General features: G+C 38.3%; 1 long non-coding RNA gene and 1 pseudogene across 1 annotated transcript; both read left to right on the top strand.

Annotated features, from left to right (window-relative positions):
• The first annotated feature begins 7,350 nt into the window (after window positions 1-7,350).
• On the top strand, window positions 7,351-8,108 carry LOC126614671 (uncharacterized). Its single transcript, XR_007620478.1, has 2 exons — window positions 7,351-7,572; window positions 7,648-8,108. It is a non-coding gene; the product is annotated as an uncharacterized LOC126614671 (long non-coding RNA).
• A 393-nt stretch (window positions 8,109-8,501) lies between these two features.
• Window positions 8,502-9,262, top strand: LOC126615441 (trans-cinnamate 4-monooxygenase-like; annotated as a pseudogene).
• The last annotated feature ends 4,332 nt before the right edge of the window (window positions 9,263-13,594 follow it).

A 13,594-nucleotide genomic window follows, 5' to 3' on the forward strand; every position in this document is an offset into this window, starting at 1 on the left:
CCTGAAGCTCACTTTTTGGCTATTAACGATTGAATAAATTATTTCGTTTCTTTGAATTGTTGACTATCTTTCGTACTCCCGACACATTCACACTTGGGTTTTTGAAGAAATCCATACATTCACTACACTTTACTGTATATTGTATTATGTATTCTTGCAGGTACCCCTATATATGAACCGGACGTTCATAACTAAATCGAACATGTAGTTTCGAATTTAATGCCTTTGAAATCCGAAGTTTTCTTTCAACACTTACCGCATGAAACCCGTAGCTTTCATGCTTAAATTAAACCAATACATGTCTATAGAACCCGCATGTTCTAAGATATATGTATATGGCTTTCCATATGACTAACCACGTTTTGTTGTACCCTCTATTTTAGGGATATGTCAAACTTGAACAAGCTTGATTTCACCACTCTGGAAGTATCTGGAAAACTACTTGAAGTTGGTTCAAGACGTGAAGCTCCATCTTACTGTAAAGAGTCTTAGAGCTACCATCGAGGAACCAATTGACGATGAACCTGTCGATGAAGCTGAAAAAGATACTGCTATGATCTTCATCCGAAGACATATCCATGATGCACTGCAGACCGAATACCTCGCAGAGGAGGATCTGCGTACCCTTTGGCTCGCTCTGGTCGATTGCTTTGATCACCAGAAAGTCATCTACTTGCCTGAAGCAAAACATAACTGACATCATCTACACTTCCAAGACTTTAAGTCTGTGAATGAATACAACTTTGAAATTTGTAGAATCCGATCACTGCTTAAGTTCTGTAACGAGGACTTAACCGAACAAGATCTCCTGGAGAAGACCTAATAGATTTTCAATGCCACCCATATTGTCCTACAGTAACAATATAAGGCACATAAGTTTACCAAATTTTCGGATTTGATCCCTGTTTTACTTCTCGCTGAAAAGCATAACCAATTTTTTATGAAGAATCATCAAGCTCGACCTCCTGGTTCGTACGCTGCGCCTGAAGCGCACGCAACAGTTTCTAGTAGCCACAACCGACAGAGATCCCGTCGTGGCCATGGAAAGGGGCGGCAAGGTCCACCGAACAGAGGCCTACCCAAAGGAGGAAACTTGACCCAAAAGCGCCAACCCTTTGCCCCTAAGACCCCAAACTTCAAGAACAAGGGAAAAGTTACCGTTCAATCGGCTTTTACTGAATTAGACATGTGGTACCGCTGTGGATCAAAGGATCATTGGTCACGCATATGCCGAGCTACCTCTGAGGCTATTGCCCAGTGTCATTCCCGGCCTGAGACTAACTTTGTGGAGGTCGTACATCCTGAAGATGCTACTGCAAACATGGAGGTTTCAGATTTTTCAGGAGGCATCTGTTCCCATGGAAGAATAAAGTTTTATTTTTCTAAGACATGTTAGGGCGTTTTACACCCATAGTGGTCGAACCCACTAAGAGTGGCCAAACCCCCCTATTTTTCTAGGTTTATGGTTTAATTTTTTTGGACAATTTTTCTAAGTTTTTGGAATTATTTGTTTGGTTTGGTTTGTTTTGAATTATGGATAATTTTTTTCTGGATATTATTTTCTTGAATTGATTAATTGAATGAATGGAATTATATTTATGCATGTGACTGATTCAATTAATTTATTTCTAGGTATGACTAATGGAGAAGTTAGTTATCTGGCTGATAGTGCAACCACGCACCCCATCTTGCGTGAGAAACACTATTTTACTAACTTCGTACTTAAAAATGCACCTCAGACAACCCTCTCAAGTCCATCCAACCTGATAGAAGGATATGGAAAGTACTGAATTAACCATTAAGGGGGCACTCTATTCTCCCAATTCTGGAAGAACGTTGCTGAGTTTTAGAGATATTCGAACTAATCAATATCATGTTGAAACCACTGAAGAGAATGGTTCTGAATTTCTTTGTATCACTTCTTATGAATATGGCCAGAAGCGTATTCACGAGAAGTTGTAACGTTTTCCAAGTGAGTTGTACATAACAACCATTCGAGCCATCGAGCCACATCATGTGGCCGACTCTATGGCTGGGTTCCAGAAAACTCTACTGCTTTGGCATAATCGAATGGGATACCCCATATGAGATATGATGAGCCGTGTCCTCAAAGTATCACATGAGCATCACTTAACAACTTATCCCACCCATCAGTTTTGCAAAGCATGTTCCCTGGGGAAGTTGAACATTTAACCCTCAATTACAAAGATTATTCACGACTCCCCAAAGTTTTCTTCAGAGGATTCAAAGGGATATTTGTGGACCTATCTAACCAACATGCGAACCATTTAGATATTTCATGGTGTTGGTTGATGCATCGACACGATAGTCACATGGCTGGTTATTGTCCACACAGTTGGTTACTGGATACGAGCTTGAGGCCTACCGATACCCAACCTCATTCACTGTTACAGTTGGTTACTGGATACGAGCCTGACGGCTCGCATTTACGTGTGTTTGGGTGCGCAATCTATGTGCCAATAACGCAACCACTACTTACCAAAATTGGTCCTTAGAGAAAAATAGGAATCTATGTCGGTTATGATTCGCCATCCATTATATGCTACTTAGAGCCCTTGACATGAGATCTCTTTACTGAACGTTTTACGGATTGTCACTTTGATGAGACAGTCTTTGTGAAATCCCGACCCTGGAATTTCACTATTCATTACGTATCTCGTTATTTAAATCCGTATTTCACGATTACATTATTTTTATTAGTTAATTTTAATTCTGTTAATTTTGGGAATTAAATCAAATAGTTTTGGGTTTGAACTTTAATAATTAGTCTTTAAATTTGTTGACCTTTTGAGGTCACAGGTAACGTTTTCAAATAGGTCTCGAAGCCACGAGCGCATAGGCGAAAGCCGTTTGCGAGTCCGAATTATAACGGTATAGTTACGGGCGTTTGAAGTTGTGAAACTATAGATAGTAGGAATTATTTAACTTCCACTTGTGGGTAAAAGGCCCAAACACATATTTGGGTTAAGGGACCGATTAATTAGAAGGGGAAAGGGACCAATTAGAGTGTGGAAAAGATTAGGCAACATCCAATCAAAAGAGAGGAAAAAAAAAGGAGGCTTCTGGAAAAGGGAAGATAAAAGAAAAATAAAAGGGGGGGATTACAAGGGATCCCATGGCCCTGAAACTATGAATCAGGAAAAGGGGAGAGAGAGAGATGGAGGAAGCAAAGGGATTGGTGAAGCATGTACTGCTGGCAAAGTTCAAAGACGGAATCTCAGAAAGTAAGATCGAAGAACTCATCAAAGGTTACGCCAACCTCATCAATCTCATCGAACCCATGAAGTCTTTCAACTGGAAATAACAATAATAATACCAATTTCCAAGTTACTTGTAATCTAATCTCTCTTAAATCTTAATGTTCTTGCTAGGAAATTATGTCATTTTTTTTGCTCGGGAATTTACTGATGAAGCTACCAATTTAAAGACTTGAATCTCGATGCATTTTTCTGTCTGATTAATTATAATTGAAATCGAGGTTATAAACATGAATTTTGAATTGTGTGGAGGCATTCTGGAAATGTAAATGAACCATAAGAGTATAGGTTCTAAGTTGCAGAAAAACTATGTTTCAAGTGACCTACTTTGGCTCTTGTGTTCTATGTCTTTATGAATTCCTTTTGAGCGTATAGTACGTGGTTTAAAACTAGACATGTTCGTGATCTAAAGCCATTTAATTTCACGTAATTCCATTGAGTATTGATATGTCAAAATCATATTCAAATTGGAGTCCCGAAACTGCCAAATAGCAGCAAATACTGGGTTTCCAGTTTTGAGACTCTATTTTGTAACTTGCATAACTTTCAACTTAGAATTCCGTTATCTACAAATCTTTTATGCTTCTTAAGTACACAAAACAAGCTTCGAAACCCGTATAAGTTTGCATCAATCGGTATAGTTATGGGTGCTCAAAATCAGGTTTGATCTTAGTTGACTGAAACTGCTTATCTGCAGCTTTTGTGGAGAAGAGGTTTATGCTTTTGCAATATTTGTTCTTCTCTCAGTTTTAATTCTAATTTACTTATGCATATTGAGTTTGTGACTAAACCACTTTATATGGTTATGTGTTGGGTTTCAAAGAACCATTTTCTTATACAATTATAAGCTCAATGACTTAATGTATCGGTGCATTTATACCTATTGAAACACATAAATCACTTATGGTCTAGAATGATTTCCATTCAAACGTATTGGCAATGATGAAGTTATTATAGATCAACCAAAATGGCATTTGAATTAGGTGCTGTTAAATTAGTAATTCCAAGTACTTTGACTAGAATTAAAGTTCATGTCATGCGTTTAGTAATGTCTTATATTTGTGAAGATGGAATTGGCCATGTTGAAGGATCCGTGTACTAGTGACTAAGAGCAATGCTTAGGAATCTAGTACCACGGGATACTAAGTGAAGCCTAGTGGGACCACATTGGTTTGAGAGTGACTTGAATATATGTGATATAGCTATTACCTTGATTTCTTATATTAATACCATATGTGAATATGATATGGGTTATAAATGAAATTATATTGAAATGTGAATTATATATATATATACATACCATAGACCTATGTTTATTGAATGTGAATTCTATTGAAGTATTATTTTTATTTCTGGCCATCGATCTATTTTCATTAAGTATGATTTGACTTGTGCTTTGGAAATATGGTTTGTATTGTATGATTGGATTGATGTGATGAAATGTGAGGGCTAGTAGTGGACCGTTAACCTATTGTCATAGGGTTTGTTACTTACACTTGTTTCATATCTTGTTTCCTTATTTCACTTTTTGTGTCATTCAACCTTTCTAAATTAAGTACTTGGTTCTTATATTGTTTCTTCAAGCCGTTGTTGTATCCATTGGTCTTCCATTTGATTCCGTTGAGTGATGGTCCGGAATCGTATCCTGGTTCGGATTCCGTTGAGTGATGGTCCAGAATCCCTTCGATTCTACGATTCCGTTGAGTGATGGTCCGTAATCGTACCCTAGCTCGGATTCTGTTAAGTGATGGTCCGTAATCTCTTATATTCTGAGATTCCGTTGAGTGATGGTCCGGAATCATATCCAGCTTGTATTCCATTGGGTGGTTCTATATGCATGGTACTCCCCGATTCCGTTGAGTGATGGTCCGGAATCGTATCCTGAGTTTGATTCCGTTGAGTGGTCCGAAATCCTTTTGGTGACTTGGTTCTTTGGATTTGATTTCAGCTTTAGAGATGTAAGCTTCGGCTGAACTGTGTCGCTCTAGCCCTGCATGTCAGTGTGTTGTATAGGTTATTATTTGGTGTGATTATTGGATGTTGTTGGATGTAATTGTTATGATTATGATATACTGTTGACCAATATGGCTATAGATTATTATTGCGCCTCGTCGATTGTTCCTTGAGATGTTGCATGCTCTGAATTGTGCATTATGTTGAAATATGGCAGTTTATGTGATGAATATTCGAGTGTAGTGAAAAGATGAACTACGAATGGCTTGATCCCTGTTTAGGGTACGTAGGCAGTCTAACGAGGAGGTTAGATGCAACCATAAAAAATACGAAAATTGCAACGCAATTCGAATATTGAGTTATGCTTTGTACATATCCCAGAGGCTGGGTACATTAGATATACAGATATTTGGTGACGTCACTTGTCGATCCTGGACGTATGTTGGGATCGGGGCGTGACAGTCTTCTCGTCGTTAGGGGGAGATAAGTTCACTAACGTTTCTGTTGAACGCCACGAACTATCGTGGATTACTCCCACTATGTCTCATTTAGATCCCCGCACACCTCAGTTTGAAACTGAAGTGCGACGCATTCTAGATCTACAGAGCATTACTCAAATCATGTCAGATGCTTTTACTAATCTAGCAAAGGTGATGAGATCACATATACCAGTTGCAAACGCACCTGCAAGGATAGACATACTTAACGTACGCCGTAACATTACCGTGGAAGGCCGAATCGTCCCCGAGTGTGGGGCGGCAACATCTTCCACACGGCAAGGTACATTGGCGGTTAGCCAATCATCTGCTCTTACCCTGAAGCATGGAAGACATCTGGTTTAAAGAATTCATAAATCCATAAGAGGAGAATGACATAAACTAGTGACCCTAGTCTGAATCTGACCATTGCTTACTCATCTGTTCCAACGCATGAGGTTATTCTAGATTACGTTGATGTCTTAGACGAGACATACCGGTCTCTTGAGAATCGTGAAATTTCAGTCTATTATGCAGTATTAGATGAGGTTTAGAATCAAAATGAGATGATTGTCAATAATGCATTTGCGTATACCGTTGCATCTAACATTATGCTTAGAGATGATATTGAACCACGTTCCGTTTATGAATATTGACGCATAACAGATTGGTCAAACTGGGAACAAGCAATCCAGGTCGAACTCGATTCTCCTGCGAAATGTAAGGTGTTTAGGCATGTAGCTCATACTCTACCACATGTTAAGCCTATGGGCTACAAGTGGGTTTTCGTGAAGAAGCGTAATGAGAAGAATGAAATAATGCGATATAAAACACGCCTCGTAACGCAAGGCTTCTCTCAACGCCCTGGGATTTATTACGAGTAGATGTATTCCCCCGTAATGGACATCATAACATTTCGCTACCTTATCAGTTTGGTAGTTTCTGAAAAACTGAATATGCAGCTTATGGACGTGGTAACCGCGTATCTCTATGGGGATCTAGATACGAAAATCTACATGAAATTTCCAGAATGACTTCCATTGACTGGTTCAAATAGTTCTAGACCACATAACACTTTCTCGATTAGATTAAGGAGATCACTCTACGGATTGAAAAAATCCGGGCGAACGTGGTATACCCGTTTGAGTGAATATTTGACAAGTCAGGGTTATGTGAACAACAAAATATGCCCATGCCTGTTCATTAAGAAGTCACATTTCAGATTTGCGATCGTTGCAGTTTATGTTTGTGAAACCTCTTCTCAATTTTTTTGTATTTTCATATTAACGGACTTATGAAATTACCATTTTACCCTCAGTTTGACTTATGTTGACCTTCTCGTCGGAACGCGTGTTTCTAGTTTAATTTATTTATTCTTATCGTACTCATCGCCATGAACACGTAGGCGCGAACGGATTCGAATTTGGAGTTATAACGAAGATTTTACATTTCGAAACGTCAAATGTTTTTTGGATATTTTTCATGTTTCGTCCTATATGTTCTTAGATTGCGAACCACAGGACCCACATGGAATTCTTGTACCCTTATCTCCTCCCCCTACCCGGATTCCCCCTTTCTTTTGGGATATTTTCTATCCTATTTCATTATTTTATAACACACACACACACTCTCTCTCCTCTATTTCTCACCTTCTTTCTTCTCCCTATCTATTCCCTCTCACCCGAGCCCTCCCTCTCTCTGTCAACTCTCCATCTCTTCTTTGAAACTCACACAACAACTTAAACACCACCATCATCACCCCTGTGTTTTCAAAAACGAAGAAAGAAACCCCCAAACCCTTATCTCCCTCTTGGTCGACACTATTCATCGTATTCTTCGACGTGTTTCATGATTTTATGACGTTGGTAAGCTTCTAAAAACCCTTGGGATGTGTTTTAGATCGAAGCTTGTTTTAAGTTGTGTATACGTGTCAATCGCAGAAAATAGCTCGGACTAGCTTCTCCAAATTTTTCGACCCAACCCACGAACCCCCATTGCGATGAGGCTCCAATCCACTTCCATATCTCTCACTGCCTTGAGCAACGTGGAGCACTCGAGCCTGATGACCAAGCTTCCCTTGTTGCTCTGTACGAGAATGGAAGAGGCGATGACCAACCCCCTCGCCCAACGCCGTTGTCATTGCGGTTTTGGTGGTGAAGGGAGGGGACGAAGGTAGGGGAGGTGAAGAGGGAGTAGAGGGAGAATGTACTACATTGAAATAGAATAGTAGGTAAGGTATGCAAATAATTTTTTTTAAAGATGTTGTATAAGGTTGGAATAGACCTCAAACCTAAGGTGGTAAAGTGTAATTTACCTAAAATAAAAATTACTACTTTTATCATATGTTTATACTACCATTAGACTATCTCTCTAATAAAATGAGACTCACATTTGTTGATGATTTACCTTTATTAGAAAGACAGTTCAAACAATAGTATAAATGTGTAGTAAATGTCACTTTAAAAAAATTAAGATCAATCATTCACTGTCACTATTCACCTAAGACAAAAGTCAAACCGTAATCAGACAAAACCATTCATTGTCAGTGCCATCGTATGCTAAAGAAAAAAGTCATTCCTGCAATAATGCAAGTTAAAAGCCCCAGTCTGTAAATTCCAAATCATATCTTCTAGTTGAGTACTCTGCAAACTCAATGATACAATTAGACTCTAACCCACCTAACGTCCACGAAACCCTAAACCACCAATAAACCACTTCATTCTCCCACCACTATTCTCAGCATTCCGCTCTGTGCAAGCACCAAATTACTCACCACACCAACGCACCCACAAAAATGGACCATTTCCTCATGGAAAAGACCATTCTGGGTCTCTTCGTCGCGGTGTTCGTCGCTATCGCCATTTCAAAACTCTGCGGCAAGAAATTCAAACTTCTGCCGGGTCCCATACCCGTACCTGTTTTCAGAAACTGGCTCCAGGTCGGCGACGACCTCAACCACCGTAATCTCACCGACCTCGCCAAGAAATTCGGCGACTGCTTCCTCCTCCGCATGGGGCAGCGCAACCTCGTCGTGTCATCGTGTCGTCGCGGAGCTCGCCTAGGAGGTTCTCCACACCAAGGCAGTCGAATTCGGTTCGAGGAGCCGAAACGTAGTCGTTGATATCTTCAACGGTAAAGGTCATGACATGGTGTTCTGCGTCTAAGGCCAGCACTAGCGGAAAATACGGCGGATCATGACCGTCCCCTTCTTCACCAACAGGGTTGTCCAGCAGTACCGCTACGGATGGGAATCGGAGGCGGCTATGGTTGTCCAGGATGTGAAAAAGCACCCTGAGGCGGCGACCAGTGGAATGGTGCTCCGGAGGCGACTGCAGCTGATGATGTACAACAACATATACAGAATCCTGTTCAATCGACGATTCGAGAGCGAGGAGGATCCCCTGTTCATGAAGCTCAAGGGATCTTGAGTTCAACTACGGCTATTTTATCTCGTTATTAAGGCCCTTTTTAAGAGGGTATTTGAAAATCTGCAAGGAAGTGAAGGAGAAGAGGATTCAACTGTTTAAGAACTATTTCATTGACGAGAGGAAGTAAGTTCATTCATTTTATTTATGAGTTGGCTTTTTATTCAAAATGTTCTTCGGATTGATAATTCTTTATTTCTATCTCTGAGATTTAAAATTGATCATGATCTTTAAAATTGTCCACAGTCAATCATTTAGTCTTTATGTTAGAAATCTTCATTGAATTGAAGTATTTTTTTTAAGATCAACCTCTCGTTGAAATTGCAGTTCCTTCAATTTAACGAGAATTTTTCATAGAATGATCAAAATGATTGATGATGGACAACTATTTCTATTGATTTTAAATCTTATTAACAAAATTGAAGAGTTATGTCAATTTCAATGACTGTTTTAACTAAAAATCTAGATCATATTTAATTATTTTTAATTTTATAAAAAAATGACGGAATTATATTTTTTACAGTTAATGATTCTCTTTCCTTCTTTTTTTTCCTCAACCCTCCCCCACAAGTTATAGTTTTTTTTTCTTCGTTCTCTCTACTCTCTCAATAAAGATGAAAATGAAATCTTGGACGTTCAAATAGGATAAGATGTAAGAGAAGGGAAAAAAAGGAGAGAATTCTTGCCCATTTTATTTAAAAATAGGAATCTAATTATCAATCGTGACAATAGGTTGTCTACAAATTTATCTAAAAAGATGATTTCGCTTTGTGTTAGTGCCATGACAATTATTAAGGTTTATCGTTTGACATTTTAGTCTTATACACTTATACACTAGTGTGTTTGCAATTTGAAGTGCGACGACTCAAATGAGACTGTAAAAGATAAATGCTGAGAAGATTATCAAAAGTGTGATTTTCTATAGATTATCCGTTAACTAATAATTTTGGCATAACTCTTATGCCAACATTATAAAACATTGAGTCAGTTTAAACACTATTTGATGACCGAAATGGTAAATTTAATTTCACCTGATATTTAAAAATGTTTGAAATGAGCTTTGTGCATATTCAATTAAGGTTGTTTAATTTTTGGTCGCTAATGTCACGTTTCGCTGTTGAGCAGCTATTGATACCACTTTGTCGTCTATCGAGTGGGGGATCGCCGAGCTAGTGAACCACCCCGAAAGCCAGAAGAAGTTGAGGGAAGAACTCGATACGGTCCTCGGCCGCGGAGTACAAATCACAGAGCCCGACATTCAGAAACTTCCCTACCTGCAAGCCGTGATCAAGGAGACTCTCCGCCTTCGCATGACAATTCCACTCCTTTCTCACATGAACCTTAAGGACGCCAAGCTCAGTGGGTTTGACATCCCGGCGGAGAGCAAGATTTTGGTGAATGCTTGGTGGTTGGCGAACAACCCTGCCATTTGGAAGAAGCCGGAGGAGTTTAGGCCCGAGAGGTTTTTGGAGGAGGAGTCGAAGGTGGAGGTTAACGGGAACGACTTCAGGTATCTCCCGTTTGGTGTTGGGAGGAGAAGCTGTCCCGGTATTATCCTGGCCCTGCCAATCCTATGCATTACAATTGGACGTTTAGTTCAGAACTTCGAGCTTACCTCCGCCGGGACAGTCCAAGCTCGACACCTTGGAGAAATGTGAGCAGTTCAGCCTGCACATCCTGAAGCATTCCACCATTGTGATGAAGCCGACGGCATAGATTTATGAACTTTGAATAAATTGAATTAATATATAGTCTTGGTAAGCCAAGTGATAAATTCACGTCAGATCAGTTTGTATTTCGCCCTTCCCGCGCTTCTCCGTCACTGAACAGTTCGACTTCAGTTCGAACTCTCCAGCGGACAAATCAACAGCACAATCCTTCTCTATCTACAACGCCTTCACAACCTTTGGCTACTCTCAGTTGATTGAGTCTTGTTCTACATTTTGAATTATTTTGGAGTTAGAGATCTCTCTTCTGTGTCATCACTGGTAACTCTATATAATCAACATGAAACGTCAATCATAATTATTGAGTCGAGTTAATTCAAGCTTGAGCGTTAATATGTATAGCACACAAATCAAATGTGTTTAACACTTTTGTTTCCTTTAAGAAATTGGTTCAAATTATGTTTAGGACACAAATCAAATCACTTCACCTAGCAGCACCACGATTCCCACAACCCCGTTTTGGAAAATCCTATCAAAGGTGAAACCCTTACTTTAGGGCCTTGCATCATGATTTTTTTGGCAAAAAACGAAATGGGGTTCTGCCAGGAAATCATGGATTTTTTTAGTTTTCGCCATTGGTTGCTTCCATGGTCTAAAATATTCATAATATCCCGATATTTCCATCGAAATTTCCGTGTTTTTGGACTACCAATATTTCCGATATCATCGATATTTTAGACATTGCTAAGTCACTCATGTATCTTACCATGCAATGTATAAAGTGTAAAATATTGTACTAATTCATTATATATAAATGATTATGGTGTGTTTAAACTTATTTCATTAATTACTACATATTTTCTACACTCACAATGTTTGTCAGCTCGCTATATAATCAACTTAAATCAGTTATATCTATCATGCAATGCATTTCCTTCAAATTTTTTGTGATAAACTAATAGATAATTGACTAAATAAACATCCTGCAAAGTTTCAATAAAAATTTCCCAAGTTTTTCTTACAATTTCCGTGGTTTTTATTCAATTTTTATCGATATCGATAATATCCAGATATTTCCATCGAAATTTCCGTGTTTTTGAACTACCAATATTTCCAATATCATCGATATTTTATACCTTGGTTGCTTCAACAAGGATACTGTTGTCTAGATCCGCCTACCGTTTGATTTTTTTTTTGTCTCGCATGTAAATCAATAGTCAGAATCCACAAAATCCGATGTGTCTTTTGTTTCCTTTAAGAAATTGGTTGAAAATATGCTTAGCACACAAATCAAATCATTTCTGACTGATGGTGCGGGGAGTATATTAATACCAATTTTAGAAATTTTTTGGCTCATCTTAGAATTCATCACAGTTTTACTTGCCCTCATCACCTAGAACAAAACGGACTCCTTTACCCACATCCTTTTGGGATGCAGCCCTTCACACAACAAAATATCTTATAAATAGATGTCGATTGCTAAGCCTCCTCAATATCTTATAAATCAAAGTGAAATGGTGGGATAATTTCAAGCATGACAGAATTATGGAACAAGTCGATACTCCATTCCCGGTAGCTCAGCCTCTCCAATTTAAAAGGCAATTCTCCACCACACAAGTTAAGATGGGCATACTACCGAGATGCCCAAGACTCATATGATCTTGATGAAGATTAAAAAATAAAAATATGATACTTTTACCACATATTTGTACCATTATGTGATAAGTATAGTATCACTCTTAAATAATTAAGATCAAGCATTCATGGTTACTATTCATCCAAGACAAAAGTCAAACAATAATCGTACCATTCATTTGTAGAGTGGTCGTATGCAAAAGGGAAAATTAATTATGAGAGCTGCTAGACCCACCCCGTTGTCTTATTTTCCCACCCACGTTATATTTACACCCACTATAAAAAGTTAAAAAATTAAAATGTTATTTCCCCACCCACTATTATTACTAAAATAACCCTTAATATATATATAATTATATAATTATAAACTCGTCTCTTAAAAAAAAATATAAACAAATAATATTATTCTCTTCTAAAAGCCACCAAAAAAAAAAAAAACCGGAGTCTTCCAATATTTAGCCTAATGTACATGTTTGGTCGTGTTTGAAAATGGAGGAGTTTACTCAAGTAAACCATTTCTCAACCTATAACCCCTGGGGTTATGCTAGGTGATTGATGGAAACAGCTTTAAATGGGAAAAAGTTTTATATCATATAATAATTTTTTCCAAATACCTGATACAAATTAAAGAAAACATCTTGAAGCGTAATAGTTTCGGGAGATTGTGAAGGAATCTCCATAGGTCCCATGAACACGCTGATGGCATAGGATAGGAGCGTTATGACTCAGATCAGTGTCTAAATAATAAGGATTAAATAGAATGATGAGTTAGGGTTTAAGAAAGACAAATAGTCTAAAGAAAAACAGTAATGCAAAAGAGGGTAACTAAAGTTCTTATTAGTCATTTTACAAATGGACAAATTTGTAATTAAAAAAGTCATTAAAAAGTAGGTGGGAAGATAAAACATTGGGGTGGGAATAACAGCTCTCTTAATTATTTAGACATGCCGCCATTTATGCTACAAAAGTCATACACCCGGGTTCCAACATTCATTCCAACAATAATGCAAGCTATAAGCCCAATCTATAAATTTCAACTCATATTTATCTTTGTATCATTTAGGGTTTTTATCACAAATGTTTTCTGAAATTGATCCACCTATCAAGATGGTCTATGAAAATGGGTATCGTAGATCAATGTGGTCATTCCATCACAAATC

This window comes from Malus sylvestris, chromosome 3 (genome assembly GCF_916048215.2).
Source record: "Malus sylvestris chromosome 3, drMalSylv7.2, whole genome shotgun sequence".
Classification (NCBI taxonomy): Eukaryota; Viridiplantae; Streptophyta; class Magnoliopsida; order Rosales; family Rosaceae; genus Malus; species Malus sylvestris.